Source organism: Gracilinanus agilis, chromosome 4 (assembly GCF_016433145.1).
Source record: "Gracilinanus agilis isolate LMUSP501 chromosome 4, AgileGrace, whole genome shotgun sequence".
Taxonomy (NCBI): Eukaryota; Metazoa; Chordata; class Mammalia; order Didelphimorphia; family Didelphidae; genus Gracilinanus; species Gracilinanus agilis.
Window position 1 is genome coordinate 198,187,728 of NC_058133.1, and position 19,187 is coordinate 198,206,914.

Sequence of the window (19,187 nt, forward strand, 5' to 3'; positions counted from 1 at the left end):
CATCCGGGACCTGCCGGGCGGACACACATACAAACACGCAGAGCGCGCACACTCACACACACACAGACGGACACACACCGGCCCGGCGTCATGGCGTCAGTGCGTCAGCCCAGAGAGCGCGTGCCCGCCCTGCCCCGCCCCCAAGTGGCACCTCCCACCCTTTCCCTTCCGTCCCCTACTTTGCGCGCCCCCCCCCTCCGCCCCCCGCATCCTCTCCAACGCCTTCCTCACATTAGTCTTAATGCGCCTGCGCTCCACGCCCTCTCGCCCAGTCCCGGGGAGCTGAAGGACGAGGCCGGCAGAAACTGAGAGGGAGGTGTGAGGGAGGAGGCAGGAAAAAAAGAAAAAGAAAAGAAAAAGCAGGAACTAGAAGGGGGACGCGTGCGGGGCGGGGTAAGGTGGACGAGGACGCAAGGTACCAGACCTGGGCCAAAACCTAACCCTTAAAAACTCAGCAGAGAAACATGTCCCGGTGCTTTCCTTTTCCAGATAATGATATTTGAATGGTGTGAAAATTTTATAAGAAGTAAGGTCTATTTTAAGCTACCGTTTTAAATTTGGAAACATTTAGCCTCCAAATTCTAGGTTTTTTTTCTATACCTACAAAAGAAAATTTGGCTTCAGGGCTTGGTCTGAAACAATTTTTTACCACGGAAACAGGACCTCCAATATTTTCCACATTCATCAGGGGATGAGTATCCTTGGAGGGGAATTTCAGAGGAAATATGTCTTAGGACCTCCCAAGAGGTATAGTGAACAGGGGACAGTGGGGAAAGTGGACAGGTCAAGAAAAAAAGAAATTATTTCTTTAGTTATCATCAGTAGATAGCCTACTCTGGTCTCAGCTCCTAGTTCTGAAACTACTAAGTCTGTTCTTGTAGTCAATCAAATCCACCACTCAGGACCTTCTAGTCTTCTTCTACGTCATTTGTTGGACACCCTGGAAGCATATAAATCCAGTGAAGTGTTTACTCAAAACAGAGCAAGATAAATAACAAAGCAAGTAGGGAGGAAATAGCTAATCTGCCTGCTCATTAAGGACAGGCTGCCTTACAACCAAATTAACCCAAGTTATGATTGCATGTATGCTGTAGGCCTCCCAATCCTAGAGCGCAATCATCCCCTTCTCTTTATTGGGTGCTAGCAGCATTGTTCAAGCCCTTTACTCTTTTCTGTAACCGCCTCAGAATTGGTTTTTCCTATCTTAAGACTTTCTTCTTTCTAATTCATAACTCCAAACAGATTTTGTTCTTGTCATTGAGTAATTTTCAGTTCCATCCAATTCTTCATGACTTCATTTGGAATTTTCTTGGCAAAGATATTGGAGTGGCTTGCCATTTCCTTCTTCAGTACATTTTACAGATAAGGAAACAGAGGCGAATGGAGTTAAATGAATTGCCCAGGGTCACACAGTGTCTAAAGCCAGATTTGAAATCAGGAAGCTGAGTCTTTCCGACACTGTGGAACCTAACTGCCAAACAAATACCAAAATCCTAAGGTACAAGTCTGACCATGTCACTATCCAGCTCAAGAAATTCTAGCAACTCCCTATTGCTTCTAAGAGTATATACAAAACAGTCCTGTTTGGCATTCAACATACTTCCTAATTTGATCCTAGCCTACCTTTCCTGTTTTGTTAAACACTATCCTCCTTCACATGTTCTATATTATGGCCAAATTGGCCTTCTTGTTGTTCCTAACAGGACAATTCACCTTTTGCCTCCCTACAGGCACAGGGAATTTACCCTTGCTTAAATAAAAAATGCATTTTCTCTTCACTTTCCCCCCTTAGAATATCTGGTCTTTTTATAATCTTGTATTTACTTTGTATCTAGTTCTATGTGTACATGTTACCTTCTTGTGTAAAATATAAGCTCCTTGATTTATAATTTTGACTTTGTATCCTTGGTACCTAGTCAGCCATAATAGGTGCTTAATAAATAAATGCTTGATAATGGAGGCAGGTAGGTGGCCTGGTGAATTGAGAGCCAGACCTAGAGATGGGGGAGGGGGGAGTGTCCTTGATTCAAATTTGGCCTCAGATACATCTTATCTGTGTGACCCTGGGCAGGTCACTTAACCCCCATTGCCTAGCCCTTACCATTTTTCTGCCTTGGAACTAATATACAGTATTAAGTCCAAGATGGAAGGTAAGGGTTTTAAAAATAAATAATAAATGATTAATGATTAAATGATTGAGTAGGACAATGTTACTCTAAAACTTCTGGTAGTTTTTCAGTGCTAGCGGTTATTGGTATCTACAATCAGTCTTGGTTCAGTTACCTCCTCAATATCCAAAGGCTGCTGAGACACTGCAGTTCATAACTTAAGAGGATGGGAAACCTCTACAAGACCAGATTCTCATGCCACCAGCTGATTACCTTGCATACCTAACTCATTCTTAGACAGTTGATCTCCTTTTCCTTATGATCTCCCATAAGTTTCCCATTCTGTTCAACTGGGCATGCTTAAAGCTTCTAAGTTCACACACAGACTTCTGAAAGGATGTGGTTCTCAAAGTAAATGTGTGCAGGAAACCAGGTACTCACTCACTTAAAGAATAATATTTGCATACTTGTACTTCTATAACCAGTCATTCCTTGTTTATCAGAATTAAGTCACTGAAAAGTGAATGCTTCTGTCACACTCATGTGGCCTCATTTGGAAAAAACCAATTGATTCAATTAAATTTTCTTTTAAAAACCATCAAAGGGGACTCACCAGAGCAAGTTGCTCCAGCCAAACACTGATAACTTCAGGCACTTTTATCTAGAGCTGCCATATATGCCTTTTATAGCACATATGGGGAGCTCTCCCACCTCTTAGAAAAGCATTACTTTGTAGTATAGAGAAATTAGTCACCCAAAGCCTCTCAGACGAAAGTAGCTGTTTTCTGTTCCACTTCTTTTTTAACTCCTACTTTCTATCCTAGTAATAGCTATAGGGCAGTGATGACAAACCTTTTAGAGATGGAATGCCAGGCCCTGCCCCACCCCTCCCCGGACCATGTACCATAGTACCCCTCTTCCCCATTGAATGCCTGCCATTCCATCCTTTACCTTACAAAGAGGAGGGAAGAAGCACTCTCACTGGGCTGCTGGGCAGAGGGGCAGGTGAACTGAGGAATGTCCTCAGTTAGTGTAGAAGGGGAGGGGAGTGACCTGAGAGCTTGGCTCCCCTCTAGCTCTGCTGCCTGTGAGCTGCTCACCTTACCCCCTGTGCTTTCCCATTGGGCTGCTGGGCAGAGGGGCAGGGGATGGGAAAAAATGTCATCAAACATGGTGGAGAAGAAGGGAGCAGCTCCATCTGAGTCCCTCTGCCTTCTAGAAACAAACTCTGGGGTAGGAGAGGTGGCAGACACCTGTACCATAGGTTCACCATCACTGTTCTAGGGCAAGGGCAAGAACAAGGGCTAGGTAAATGTGTTTAGGTGACTTACCCAAGGTCACACAACTAGGAAGTATCTAAGGCCAGATTTGAAACCAGATCCTCCCAACTCAAAGACTGGCTCTCTATCCATTGTGCCACTTAGCTGCCTCTCTGTTCCATTCTCAGCATGCAGCTGCTTAAACTAGCAATTTCAGGTCTAGAAGTATTTCTATTAGTTTAAGAACTCATGTGTACCCCTGTAGGCTTATGGAGAAAAAAAATATTAGCCTTTCTATTTCTCTCATCTCTCTGTCTCTATATCTTTTTCTCTGTTTCTCTGTCTCTATACATATCTCTAACCCACCTCCCTAACCTTCTACACTTATCCCTCAGTTTGTGGCTGAATAAAAGTCTCCTGTCAAAAACAAAAAGCTTCTTTCCCTTTTGAGCTGTGCATATAACAACCAAGTAGGATCAATATGGATGGCCAAGAAATCCTGTGATCATTTAGGTAATCAGACATGAAAGTGAAATGAGGAAGCTGACACTTTTCCTGTATTGCCCTCCCATCTGCCAGCAGATTCTAGAAACTGTTGAGAATAAATGAAAAAGGAGAAGTTTGGAGATTATAATTAACATTGGGAGGAATTGCATTCCTATGGGTGGGCAGAGGAAAAGGAATAAGGAGCTATTAAGCAAGCTGAGGTCTCTTAATGACCTAGGGCCACAGGTCACCATCTTAACTCTTCCGGGATCATACCTGGGCAGCAACAAAGGTCCATTCCTGTGCATAGCTCACAATTCTAACACCTCCATCATTTCTTTCCATCATTCCACACCAGCATTACTCTCAGCAAATTCCACAAGTTCTCTCTCCTAACCACTCATATAGTCCATGAATGGCTTCTCAGTCTTCTTCCCAGAAGTCTGTCCATGCTAAAAGGTAAGATCATTGGGAAGTTGGGGGATTTTAGGTAAACCTCACAACAAGGTCCATACCTTACTTCCCCAAAGATTCCATGGCAATACTTAAATGACTGGGACCAAACATGGGTTAAATTCCTAAAACTAGAAATTTTACAGTCTCTTATAAAAGCAGCTGGATTATATTAGAAATCTGCAAATACACATCAAAAGCATTAAAATAAATATCAAAAACCTAAATAAAAAGAATCTTTGTTTCAAGATCCCAAGAAATCATCCCAAGATATGATCAAATCCCAAGAAATCAATGCCATTTACAAAAAAAGATATATCCGTTAAATACAATAGACATAATGTGAATGTGTAACATCACTTGACAGACTAGAATCACAGATTTTGAGAATTTTAAGAGACTTCAGCAACTAGTCAGAAAAGTGGCACAGTGGATAGGACACTAGACTTGGAGACAGGAGGTCCTGAGTTCAAATTCAGCCTCAGATGATCACTAACTATGTGACTCTGAACAAGTCATTTAACCTCTGTTTGCCTCAGTTTCCTCAATTATAAAAAAGAGATAAGATTATTTTCAGGATCAAATAATCTTTGTAAACCACTTGGCACAGTACCTGGAAAATAGTGAGTAGTTAATAAATGTTTATTTCAAAAAACTTGCCATTTGACAAAAATTATTGAAAAACTAGAAATCGGTTTGGCAGAAACTAGATATAGACCAACATTCACACTATAAAACAAAATAAGTTTAAAATGGATAAATGATATGGTTAGAAAGGGTGATATCATAAGTAAATTAAAGGAACATGGAAAAATATACCTGTCAGATCTATGGTTAAAGGAAGAGTTTATGATCAAATAAAAGATAGGTTCACAAGAAGTAAAATAGATAGTTTTGATTACATGAAATTAAAAAGGTTTTTTTTTTACCAAAAAAAAAAAAAACAAAAAACAATTTAGTTAAAATTAGAAGGAAAACAGAAAACTAGGGGGAAGTTTTTACAGCAAGTTTCTCCAAAAAAGGACTCATTTCTCAAAAATATAGGGAATTGAACCAAATTTATAAAAAAAAATATGTCATTCTCCAACTGATAAATGTTCAGAGGCCATAAATGCAGTTTTCAGAAGAAATTAAAATTATCAATAATCACATGGGGAAATGCTCTAAATCACTATTAGAGAAATGTACATTAAAACAACACCAATATATACCACCTCAAACCCATCAGGTTGAACTAAAGTAACAAAAATAGAAAATTACAAAGGCTAGAGGTGATATAGAAAAATTGGAACACTATTCTGTTGGTAGAATTATGAACAAATCTAAACATTCTGGAGAATAATTTGAAACTGTGCCCAAATGGCTATGAAATTGTGCATACCCAGCAATACCACCAATAGGTCTATATCCCAAAGAGATCAAAGATAAGAAAAAAAGACTTTTGTACAAAAATATTTATAGGGGGCAGCTGGGTAGCTCAGTGGAGTGAGAGTCAGGCCTAGAGACAGGAGGTCCTAGGTTCAAACCCGGCCTCAGCCACTTCCCAGCTGTGTGACCCAGGGCAAGTCACTTGACCCCCATTGCCCACCCTTACCACTCTTCCACCTATGAGACAATACACCGAAAAGTATAAGGGTTTAAAAAAATATATATTTATAGCAACTCTTTTTGTAGTGTCAATGAACTGGAAATTGAGGGGATACCCATCAATTGGAAAATGGCTAAACAAGTTGCAACATATGATTGTGATGGAATATTTTTGTACTATAAGAAATGACAAGCAAAGGAGGAAGTTAACTGGCTCAGTGAATTGAGAGCCAGGCATAGAAATGGGAGGTCCTGGGTTCAAATTTGGCCCAAGACACTTCCTAACTGTGTGACCCTGGGTAAGTCACTTAACCCATATTGCCTAGGCCAGTGATGGTGAACCCATGGCACAGGTGCCAAAGATGGCACCAAGAGCACTCTATGTGGGCACCCTAGAAAGGCAGAAGGACTCAGGCAGAGCTGCTCCCCTCCCCTTCTCCACCATGCCTGATGACATTTTTTCCCATCCTCAACCCCTTTGCCCAGAGAGCACAGAGGATAAGGTGAGTGGCTCACAGGTAGCAGAGCTGGAAGGGAGCCAAGCCCTCCCACCTCTACACTCACTGAGAACATTCCTCAGTTCACACACCCTTCCGCCCAACAGCCCAATGGGAGTGTTTCCTCCCTCCCCTGTGTGCATGTGGAGGAGGGGTGGGCATGGCATTCAGTCTGGGGAGTGGCGTGGGGGTGGGATCCAGCACTCCATCTCTAAAAGGTTCGCCATCACTAGCCTGGGCCTTAACATTTTTCTGCCTTGGAACCAATATACAGTATTGATTCTAAGATGGGAAGTAAAGGAAAAGGGGAGGGGGAGAAAGAGAGAGGGGGGGGCAGGGAAGGAGAGGGAGAGGGAAGAAAGGAAGAAATGGCAAGCAGGATAGTTTCAGAAAAACCTGGGAAGTCTTATATGAACTGATACAAAGTAAAGTGAGCAGAACCAGAAGAATATTGTACACAATAATAGCAATATTGTAACAATATAAAAGACTTTAGGTTCTCTGATCAAAACAATGATCCAAGATAATTCCATAGGACCCAGGATGAAAAATGCTATTCAGTGAGAGAACTGATAAACAGTGTAATTGAAGCATAATTTTTTCATTTCCTTTATTTTTCTTGGAGATGTTGGGTGAGGGAGAGTTATATATTTTCTTTTACAACATGGCTAATCTGGAAATATGTTTTGTATGACTTTACATGTATAATCAAGATCATATTACTTGCTTTCTTGGAAGTGGGGGAAGTATGGGAGGAAGAGAAAGAATTTGGAACTCTAAATTTTCTTAAAATACATGTTAAAATTTTAAAGTAAGAAATGTTTAATGAAATAAATAAAAATATACTAAAAGACAAAAACAATTTGTTTATTTCCTTCCATCTAATCTAACCCATAAACAAAGGAATTGTCACTAAAATATGCTCAACAAGTGGTTGTCTAGCCTGTACTTAAATATTTCCAAAAAAGGGAGAAATAAGCATTTATAAAGTACCAACTATGTGCCAGGCACTATAACAAGTGGTTGGGTGGGGGGAGTGTTTTTGTTTTTTATAAATATCGGGGTAGGAAAACCCACTACTTCTCAAGGCAAGTCATTCCATTAACTTCATTGTCTAAAAGATATATGCAGATATCACAAATGTGCTTGCCTATTCAAGCACAGGAGTAAAAAAGCACAGACAGAAAACAAATGATGCAAAGTTAACAATAACAATATCAGTAGTCCTATGAAAGAAGAAAATAGGTATTTGTTTAAGTATATTCAATTCAATAAACACATATTCAGCACCTACTATGTGCTAAGCACTGTGGCAAAAAAAAAAAGAGAGAGAGACAAAAAATAGTTCTTGCTTTCAGAGTTTACAATCTAATGAAGGAGACAACATGCAAATATTTACAAAAGAAAGTGGCAATACAACAGACACATGTAGCTATAGTGCAGGTATAACATTAGCAACAGGGAAATAAAAATCATAGCAAATAATAAGTATAATAACTTGGAACATATATATAATTAACATGGGCATCAATCTACATATATAAGTATAGAAAAATCACATATTATATAGGTAAACATTAGCGTTGTTATCTAGTGATAGCCCAGCCACTTCTCCAGTTTCATCTGTAATATCACATTAGTCTGGTCACTAGTCAGATAGACTCAGTTTTTCTGAGATCTACTACCTTTCTGCTCCTAACCTAAATATATCAATAGTATGGCCTGATAGTGATCATCAAATCTATAGGCCTGCATTCCTAAAACTGAGCATGTTGAGACTCTAGTCTTGCTATCAGCATTTCTAGGATCTATGGTTTGTTTCTATACCCTAGAAGTTTTCTAGGCAGGAAAGTTTCTGCCTTTGGGTTTAGATCTTTCTCCCTGTCTGAGTAAAGTTTATCTCAATCAGAAACAAAGTTGGTGGGTTATATGTTTCCCCCCTGGAAATGTCACATTTTGAGTCAGTGTCTGGTTTAGACAGTTTCTGTTTGACTGGTGGGCACTCTCTTTTAGATTACACTGAGTACTCATCAGATAGCCCAATTCCTTGTCCCATAGGTAATAGGTGGCAGTTAATTTGCTTTACGGAACCCTACAAATCTCTAGAACTATTCTGTAAAAAGGCAAGTTGTGTCATCTCTCATTAACTTGGTATGGAATGGCTTTCCATTTATCTGCTAGTGTGTCCTTTAAATATAAAAATTCCTCAGCAAAAACTCTTATCTCCTTGTTGAAGAGCCTGAAAATGAAATCAGCCACCATACCTTGGATTGGGCCTGTCAAAGCTCTTCTAAGCCGACCATATCTAGTTGGTGGCTTTCCTTCAGCTTCTCTCTCAGCCCAGAGATGTAATTGTGCGTGTTTGCATCCTCCCCATCTCCTGTGACCCCGAAGTACAAGCAATAGGCAGGCATACCTATCAAATATCAATAAGCATGATATAAAGTTTGTGGCATCATTCTTGGTGAAGATGTACCGGTTTACTAATAATGCCTCATCTTGACTCCAATGCAATTTTCATTTTGGTCTCAGTGTTCCTAAAATGTTCATCAGTATGTGACTGAAACATTCAGACAGATTGTGGCTCTCCTTAGGGAAAGCAAGGAATAGCTTTTAACTTCTTGATGTCTACTAAGGCTAACATTTCTTTGAGTCACTTGTTTGTATGTGTGTGTGTATGTGTATGGGGTGGGGGGAGTGTTAAGTATTGTCTATGATACCCAGGTGAAATAATCAATCACCACTATGGTATGTTTTATGTTCTTACTATTTCCTCCCAGACATAAAATGTCAATTCAAATGTCATAAAATGTCAACAAATTCCAAGGATTTACTAGTTTTATTAAGGGCTTACTATGAGTCAGAAATGTGCTAAGCAATAGAATAGATTTTAAAAAAAGGCAAAAATAGTCCCTGCCCTCAAGGAGACATCAATATCTACATCTATCTATATATCTATCATCTATCCATCTATTCATCCATCCATCCAACCATCTAGCTAGCTATCCATCTATTCATCCATTCATCCATCCCTCTACTCATCCATCCCTCTACCCATCCATTTAATTATCTATCTATCTATCTATCTATCTATCTATCTATCTATCTATCTATCTATCTATCTATCTATCCATCTACCTACCTATTTATCTATCTATCATCTATCCATCATCTATCTATCCATCTATTTATCTTGTGTATACATACACATATAAACTAGGTATATAACATATACAGCATGGATTTGCTTCCATTTAATATATTTCTATTTACACAACATATAACATATGTAAACTAGGTACATATTTTATCTGTGTACACATGTATGTATATAGTGGATATAGCATATCCCTAGTTTACATATAAATGTTTGTATATATGCATTTGTACTTGTTAGTATCTATACATATATGTGTATATATATATAGTAAGTTATATGCCATATCTAATATATGGTATAAATGGATTAGCTTCCATTTAATATATATATTACTACATTGGTACTCTGTGTGTGTGTGTGTGTGTGCGTGTGTATGTATAATGCAAAGCTAGCTACTTGTCCAGAGTCAGTCTGAGTGACCCCATGTTTAAGTCTTATTTAGATTTTGAGTACATGCACAGCCAGCCTGCAGGAGACTGCAGTCTGGAAATAACCTTGAGCTTGTGCATTAATCCCAGTTTCCTTTGATGCTATAATGGGGGGTGGGGGTGGGAATCAGAGGCAGCACTAATCCTATCTCCTCACAATTACCTGTACCAATTGACATACTTTTGCCCTTATATGGAAGTTGTTTACTCCTGTCCATAAAAGTAGAAGGCAATTTGAAACCCAGACTGTGTGTACCCAAATGCTTGCTGCCTTGGGGTGCTAATAAAATACTTCACATTTCTTTTCTTGAATTTGCCATATTAGTCAGGGTAAAGCCAAGATTTCTTTTAATACACATCCACTCACACATCCACATATACACACAGAGTATATACTAGAGGCAACTAGGTAGCTCAATGGATAGAAAGCCAGGCCTAGAGATAGGAGGTCCTGAGTTCAAACCTGTTCACAGATACTTCATAGCTGTGTGACTGAGCAAGTCACTTAACCCCCATTGCCTAGCCTTTACTGCTTTTCTGTCTTGGAACCAATACATAGTAATAATTCTAAGACAGAAGCTAAGGATTGGTTTTTTAATAGTATATACTATATGTTTATAGTACATACTATTTTATGCTTATATATGTTTATAGTATATACCAGTGATGGGCAAACTACAGCCTGTGGGCCAGATGCAGGGGAGAGCCCCTGAAATGTTCTATCCAGCCACACAACATTATTCCTAATCTGACAATACAATGAGTAGGATACAATACAATGAAACTTCGAAAGAGTTGCCTTAGAAACAGTCTGACAGATGAGCATTTCCTTTCCTTTGGCCCCCTCTTTAAAAAGTTGACCCATCACTGGTATATACTATTTTTTTAAAACTAGTCCTTATATGAATATATAATACATAATATATGTATATATTAAGCCCTCATATATATGTATTTCTATATCTTATATACATCTGTATATTGCATGTCTATGCATATATTACATATCTATGCATAAATACATACACATGTATAAACTATATATAGCATATGCATATATATAATGTACCTAGTTTGCATGTGTGCATATATATAGTAAATAGAAGCTAATCCCTTATATATGTGTATATATGTGTGTATATGTATGCATAGTAAGCAGAAGCTAATCTAGGAGGGAAAGGCATGAGCAGCAGATGGGGGAGAAGGCCTGGGAAAGGCCTGCTGTAGAAAGTGAGATTTGAGTTGAAACATGATGAAGTCAGAAGAACAAAGAAGTGAAGGTGAGGCCTAAGAGCTTTCCAGGATAGGGGGGACAGGCAGGTGGGGGCAGCCCAGGAAAGAATTGGAGACTGAAGATGGAGTGTCATGTGCATTCACCAGCAACATGGAGGGCCCAATGTATGATAGGTGCTCAATGAATCTTTATTCAATGAATGAAAACAGATAAATGACCAAAACAACAAAATTTGACAAAAAACAATGACAACAAAAAATAACAATGACAAAAGTTTGCTAGTGTTTATGTTCTCTAAATATGCATCACAAGTTGGTAGCATTTTTCTTTTTATATAGGACCCATACTTCTTAGTGACATCTACTGTCAACTTGAGCAAGTAAGATCTCTTTCTTCTTAGCACCAGGGTTCTCTCTTGACTCCTGCATCTACAATCTTCCTGCACTGTTTTCATGTTCATAGGGTTCTAGATATGACTGAGTGCTTCCCGGTGCTCTTCATGGAATTAGTTATAGTATGGTAGAAAATTTTGCTTAACTCCAATTTGTCTCAATAGTGGGGTGCCTGCTTGGCAATGGAACTCAAGTCCTTTAGCATCACTTCCTTGCTCTTTGGCTTTCCTCAACCATCTGTTCACACTGTCAGTAATCCATAGACAACTAAAGCAAAGAAGGTTGGTTCAATGAATCATGTTTTTCATATGCTGTTGGCATGCTGTCTGTTGGACATACGAAGCTCTCAGCTATACTTGATCATAGCCCAGCTCCTTGTGCATCACAACTTCTTCATTATCCCCATAGCTCTGCCAACAGCCTTCAGGACAGAGTATGGTCATCAGTCAACCAACATTTTATGAAATTATTATTTTATCTTTTTCTCATTTGCAACCAGCATTTATTATGTGCCTATTATGTGCCAGCAGATTCTATGCTAAGATCTGGGGCTACAAAGAAAAGTATTCAAGGGACTCATAGTCTAATGGACAAGACAATATACAAACCATCCTGTATAAAAAAGATATAGCCAGGATAATTGGAGATAATCAACAGAGGGATGGCACTAGCATTAAGAGGATTGGGAAAGCCTTCTTATAGAAGATGAGACTTTATCTGGGACTTAAAGGAAGCCACAGAAGCCAGAAAGCAGAGATGAAAGGACAGTCACTGAAAATGTCCACAAGAGATGAAATATTCTGTATGAAGAAAAGCAAGGTGGCCAGTATTACTGGGTTACAGAGTTCATGAGTTAGGGGGAGCAAAGTGTAAGAAGACTATAAAGGAGGCAGAAAATGTGGTTCAGTGAGTAGAAAGCCAGGCTTGGAGTTGGAAGGACCTGGATTCAAATTTGACTTCAGGCACTTCCTAACTATATGACCTTGGGCAAGTCACTTAAGCCCAATTACTGCTCTTCTGCTTTGGAACTGATACTTAGTATTAAATTTAATGCAGAAGGTAATGGTTTAAAATTATAAGAAGACTGGAAAGTGGGATGGGGTTAGGTTATGACAGACTTTGATTACTCAACAGAAAGTTTTACATTTTATCACCTAGAGGTGATAGAGAGCCCCTAGAGTGGTTTAGATGGGAAGTGACAGGGTCAGATCTATGCTTGAAGAAGATAAATTTGATAGCCCAACCAGTGGAGGGTGGATTGGAGTGTGGAGCGAAATGAGGCCAGGAGACCAACCAGAAGGCTATTGCAACAGTTTAGAAATGAGTGGTGATCTACACTATGGGAACTGTCTTCCACATTCTTCTTCCCTAGCCAATAATGTATGTTGGATTCACACTGCTGCTATCCACTCATTTCTGGCAAGCAACATTTAATTTGGCACTGGTCAAAATCTAGGTCTGTAGATCATTGTCCATCTGCACTTGTAATTTGTTTCCTACACAGAGCCTGTAAATTCTTTAATGACAGCCTTTTTCAAAGCCAAAAACTCAAGTTTGTGTGTGGGATAGTAAGTCTTAACTATTGTGGGGCAACTAGATGGCTCAGAGGTTAATGAGGGAAGCCTGGCAATGGGATGTCCTGGGTTCAAATTTGACCTCAGATACTTCCTAGCTATATAACGCTGGGCAAGTCACTTAACCCCAGTTGCCTAGTTCTTACCTACTTGGAACTAATACTTAGTATTAAGACAGAAGGTAAGAATTTTTTTTAAGTCCTCTACTGGTGAATACAATGAGTTACTGTAGTTTTTGGCGTTAGGTCTCTGGGATAGTTTCTAAGTCCTCCAGGCTGGCATCAGTATATGGAATAAAAGACTTGCTTGGATCTGCATAGGCCAACATTAGTGCATGTCTGAGATAATTTTCCAAGTTTTGGAAAGCTTAATCATAAATTGTCCATCCACTGATTTTCATATAGCTTAAGTTTTATAAGAAATTTGACACTGCTGGCCTTTTTGCTTCTGGGTCTCATATCAAGTATACATGAATAAGGTCATTTAGTAACTAAGCATCATAATTCCTCACAAATGTGATGATATCTTCAAAATCCTTTAAAAGTCCTTAGATCTTCAAATAACTTACCATCGCTGAGCAAAGGTAGGAAAGAGAAGGGAAGGAAGGAGACAATTTGGATCTTAAAATTTTGGAAAACATATGTTAAAAGTTGTTGTTACATGTAATTGGAAAAAGAAAATATTTTTGAATTAAAAGAAGTCCTTAGATCTTTATAGAATGTTCTGTGGGTGTGGCCAGTTCAGGAGTCTTTCTCTTTTCTTAGTTCTTGTTTAGCTATTTTAGTTGCATCCAACTCTGTGATTCCATTTGGTGTTTTTGTTTGTTTGTTTGTTTGTTTTGGGCAAAGATACTGGAGTGATTTGCCATTTACTTTTCCATTTCATTTTACAGATGAGGAAACTGAGGCTAAGGAGGTGAAGTGACTTGCCTAGGTTCACAGAGCTAGTAAGTGTCTGAGGCTGGATTTGAAGTCAGGAAGATTGAGTCGTCCTGACCCCAGACCCAGAACCCTAGGCACCTAGCTGTCCTCTCTCTTCTCTGGGTCAGCCCTAGTGCCTTATTAAGATCCTCTGTGATGCATGTACTTAACAGAGGCTCTGCAAAATTGGCACTTGTCTGTTGACAGCCCCTGACAAGTTTTCTCTAGTTCAGAGCTATAGTATACACCTTTAAGTTGACTCCAATGATTTTCCTTAGAAAACTTGAAGTTTCTTTGATATTGTTAAGATTAAAATTCTCTGGCTAGTTTATCTTAATTTATAGTTATTTATTAAATAATTAAAAGTGGACAAGAGAAAGAAAACATTCCCTCCTGGATTGTTGTGAATATCCAGTGAAATAGTACTTATAAAGTACTTAGCACAGTGCCTAACATATAGTAGATATTCTCTTTATGATTACTTAATCCCAGATTTTTCATAGGCTGAAAAGGCATTTTTTTCAGATGGCTATCATAAAATGAATAGAATTTAATGATAATTTGAGATCTACTGTTCAGAATAGCATTATGTTACCCTTTTTCAATCTTCAAAATTCCCTCTTTTCAAAGTCTTACAAATCCACATGGAACCAATCCCATAAGGAATCAATGATGATATCATTATTACTATTTGTGGAGTGTGGATAGGTCTGGAATGACCTCCTCTGATCCTATCTCCTTTCTTTGACAAGGGTTCTGAAGACTTTAGTTTTTGTTTCACCAAGGCTACATTCCTCTCACAAGGTGAGGATGCATGTGTGGGCATCTTTTCAACAGTTGAAATAGAAGATGGTTCTCCATTTTTTATTTTATCCTGTTGGTAGTATCTTTGTGTCAGCTTGTGTTCTCCATTCCCTCTGTCTTTCTTTCCAAATAACATGATTTTGAGGATGGTCCCATGTCTCAAAAGGCTTTCCATTGCCTCCAAATTTGCAGTTTCAGCATGACTTCCTTGCTTTGTTCTTAAGAGTCCATAAACTAGATATTCTTTCAGAGACCAGCTGAAATTGAACCTTCTCAGGGCAAGTCCAGTCTTTTATCCATCCTCCAGCCTGGCCAGAAACTGTTCATAATCTGTCAGATGCTGTCAAATGTCAATAGCAGAAAGATGTCTTTTAATTTCTGGGCTGCACATCATGCTTCTGTGTGCTCACTCCAGGTGAACTGCTTATTTCCCCGGGGTTTTATGTCTCCTTTCTTTCTCCTTTTCTCCAGCGAAGCATTCACATAAATTGCAAAGTTGGGTGGCTATTCCCCTTTGTGCTGAAGAGTAAAGAGGGCAAATATATCATATAATTGCTGTAGTATCTTGCTACCACCATCTTGCTTCTTTAGTTTGTTCAAATAGTTTGTGCATAAATTCCTTATGAGTCCAGGCTGGTTGGTTTTCATGCCCTGAGGAAACCCAAAAGCCTATCCTTTAAGATTTTTCATTGATCTGCCCCTCTTTTCTAATTCAAATGCCTGCCACTGCGGTAGCATTTCTATCACATTGTGTTCTCCATGGGGATAAGGTTTCTTTCCCAAACAGTCCCTAATTTAGACCTATTATGTCCCTCTGCTATGAACTATCTCACCTCAGGGATACCCACAAGTGAGGTTCTCTTTCTGGGGGATCTAAGGGATCTTTGGAAGGAATCAAGCTTTGACCCTATAAGTGAGATTTCTGTTTTCTTCACAGTCCTCTCAATCTCTCTCTGGCTAATCCCTCTTGGTCACTGTCATCCAAAAAAATAACCCATAACTACCAGAGTACTTCTATCCGAACACATCTTTAATCAGGAAGAGAGAGACAGTGATCACAGCCACATTACAATCACCCTGGGATGAACACTGTCTTGGGAAAGACAGTAATGAGAATTTCCAATGAACTGTAGAATTCGGGGTCCTATTATATACGTTAGGGAGTATATGAAAAGAAAGACAATTGACTGGTTACATAAAAGGATAGGAAAGAGGATGTAGCCAGATGCTGGGGTGCCTGGGAGAGGCCTAGACACATTAGGAGAAACTAGAAAACAAAAAGGGTACTTAATATTTCATTACATTCTTGAGGGTTTATTATTCAGTCTGGGACAAGAGTCAGTCTGGGGGGGGGTGGGGGTTCTAGGTTATCAGGGACAAGGATCAGTTTGGAGTTACTTGTTATCACCAAGTTTTCTATGCTTCTGAAAAGCTCTTGGGTTTGGGGTGGGGTTAGGAGGTAGTAAGGGGAATTTACATTAATTTACAGCTAATATCACCTATTGTCAGCATAATGGGTATTTTCAAATGAGCAAATAGATCTGATAACTCACAGAATATTGCCTTAGTGATCTCCTGAGGTCTAACCTTGCTATGAATTACTCTGTAATTCCCCCAATTTTTTAATATTTATAGTCAAGGCTTTTGTGACATTTTTTTATCTGTGTCTACTTAATATCAAAAGGCTTCCTATGGATCTCCATTCCCATCACACAATACATTTCAATCACATCAGCCCCCATCTTTTTAATCAGTCATCCATGATTATAGTATTCAACAAACCAGTAATATTACTTGAGTACTAGGAATGCAATAGAAGACAACTATAATACAATGAGGCAATATTGTAATCAATGCGCAGCAAATAAACAACAAAGCACACATTCAGTTGGGTGGACCTGTGATAGTATTTGTCTGCCAACATTAGTATATGACTAGGCAATGATGCCCAATGAACCAAAATCAGTTGCTCATACATTTTATCTTCTCTATCCATACTGAACATACTGAATACAATAATTAGCAGCACTAAACAAGGTACTTTTCACTTGTAATTATTCTATAAATTCAGCAGATAGATCCTAAGAGACAACCTGTTGTGGGAGAGCTTGTTCAGAAGGGTATCCACTTAAAAAATTCCCATGTTCCTATGAATCTTTTAAAATAGAGGAATTTTTTGAGTGAATGGCTGAGAGGCCAGTGCAGGTGAAGTCTGCCTCTGTTGTGGAAAAGGGGTTCAGAATTTTTATACCTCAAAGGAACAAAGACAATGTGACCAGGAAAGGAAGGTGGGGGAGGGGGACAGCCAAGGAGGATTGAGTTGCCTTGATGTCTAGGGTGGAACACATTGTTGATAAAGTCTTAAGCCCTGAGCATAAAGGTGGGTAAGTTGCATATCTCAGAGAATCTAGTGATGTTTGAGGTGCAAACAGAAGGTGTACATCTGTTGATTTCAGAAAGATCTGGAAAGATCTACATGAACTGAAGCAGAGTGAAATAAGCAGAACCAGGAGAACATTATACATAGTAACTACAATAATGTAGAATAATCAAATGTGATGGATTTTGCTACTAATAGCAGTACAATGATCCAGGAGAATTCTGAAGGACTTATGTAAAAGAATGTCACCCACCCCCAGAGAAAGAACTGTTGGAATTAGAATGCAGATCAAAACACATGATTTATCTCTTTTTTATTTGGGTATATGATTGTTGGTTTTGGTTTTATAAGATTATTTACTTATAAAAATGAATAAATAGAAATATGTTTTGCATGATAATACATGTATAACCCAGATTGAATTGTTTGTCAGCTCTGGGAGTGGGGAGGAAAGAAGGGAGGGAGGCAATTTGGATAGCTTTGGAAAACTTATGTGGAAATTTGTTATTAAAAATTTTTTTAAAGAATATTTTTAAAAGTACACATCTATGCTAAAATCCTCATCATAAAACTAGGGAAATGCATCTAAAACAGAAGGAAATGTGTCTCTCAGAGAATCTTTTGTTTATGCAGTTGTCTATTTGATTACATCAGGGACAGCTTTCTTCTACCACCAGCATTCCTGGGTTCCAAGATCAAGGAATTCCTCATGCACTCTTTTTTTTTTTTAAATTTATTTTTATTTTTTTAAACCCTTACCTTCCATTTTGGAGTCAATACTGTGTATTGGCTTCAAGACAAAAGAGTGGTAAGGGCTAGGCAATGGTGGTTAAGTGACTTGCCCAGGGTCACACAGCTAGGAAGTATCTGAGGTCAGATTTGAACTTAGGACCTCCGGTCCCTAGGCCTGGCTCTCAATCCACTGAGCCACTCAGCTGCCCCCTCATGTACTCTTTTTGATCTGGGATTCCTTTAGAGACCAAACCTATGGGAAAAACTAAAATGAACAAAATAGAAAAACAGAAAGCAGAGATTCCTTTGAAAAAATTCAAAATTGGTAAAAAATTCAGTGAATAGACATGAAAAAATTTTTTAAATGCAAGCATCAGATAAATTAAAAATAAAGAAGAAAAATCTCTTTCAAAATGTATCAAGAAATGCTGAACTAAAATTCTGTTCAAATTGTTTAAAAAAATAAATAAATAACATAAATATGGGGGAGTGAAAGAGTTCTAGTGGCTATAGTGATTCTCTATGGCTTTCTTAAAACAAATCACTAGGGAAACTCCTAGGCAAATGCAAAAGACTTTCCTATAGCTTCATTGACATAGCACAGTGATGATGAACCTATATAGCATAGGTGCCAAAGATGGCACACAAAGAGCTCCCTATGGGCACCTGGCCACCCCTCCCCTACTTCTAACCCTCCCTCCCCCCACCATCACAACCACGTTCATTACTAGAAAGGCAGAGGGGCTTGGGCAGAGCTGCCCCCTCCCTGTTTCCATCGAGCCTGATGACATTTTTATTCCCCCTCTGCCCAGCAGCACAATGGAAGCACTTTCTCCCTCCCCTGTGTGGGGTAAGGGGGGGGGGCGGCTAAGGACAAGGCACACAGTCTCTGGGGGGGGATGGAAGGGCTCAGCACTCAGTTTGGGGGGGGGGGAGGGCTGATATTCCATCTCTAAAAGGTTCACCATTACTGTTATAGGAAGTTCCCAGAAGAGAAAATTCTTTCTGTCAGTTCAGGTAAACTAGTCTCTGTAATTCTTAATTTTTAGGGAGTTTCCCAGAGCAGTGGAGTCAAATTCAAATTCAAATAGAAAAGGCAACTTATTCACTTAGAAAACCACAAATTAACATTATTTTTGTTACATTGTATTTTTATTTATCTTATTAAATGTT

The 19,187-nt window shown here is 39.0% G+C and overlaps 1 protein-coding gene across 1 annotated transcript in view; it reads right to left on the bottom strand.

Moving 5' to 3' along the window:
• The window catches only part of LOC123245357 (speckle type BTB/POZ protein), a 92,497-nt gene extending 92,449 nt beyond the window's left edge, over positions 1–48 (bottom strand). Inside the window, exon 1 of the mRNA XM_044674220.1 lies at positions 11–48. The gene's annotated coding sequence lies outside the window, so the exon portion shown is untranslated. The remainder of the gene's footprint in view (positions 1–10) is intronic.
• Positions 49–19,187: the final 19,139 nt, after the last annotated feature.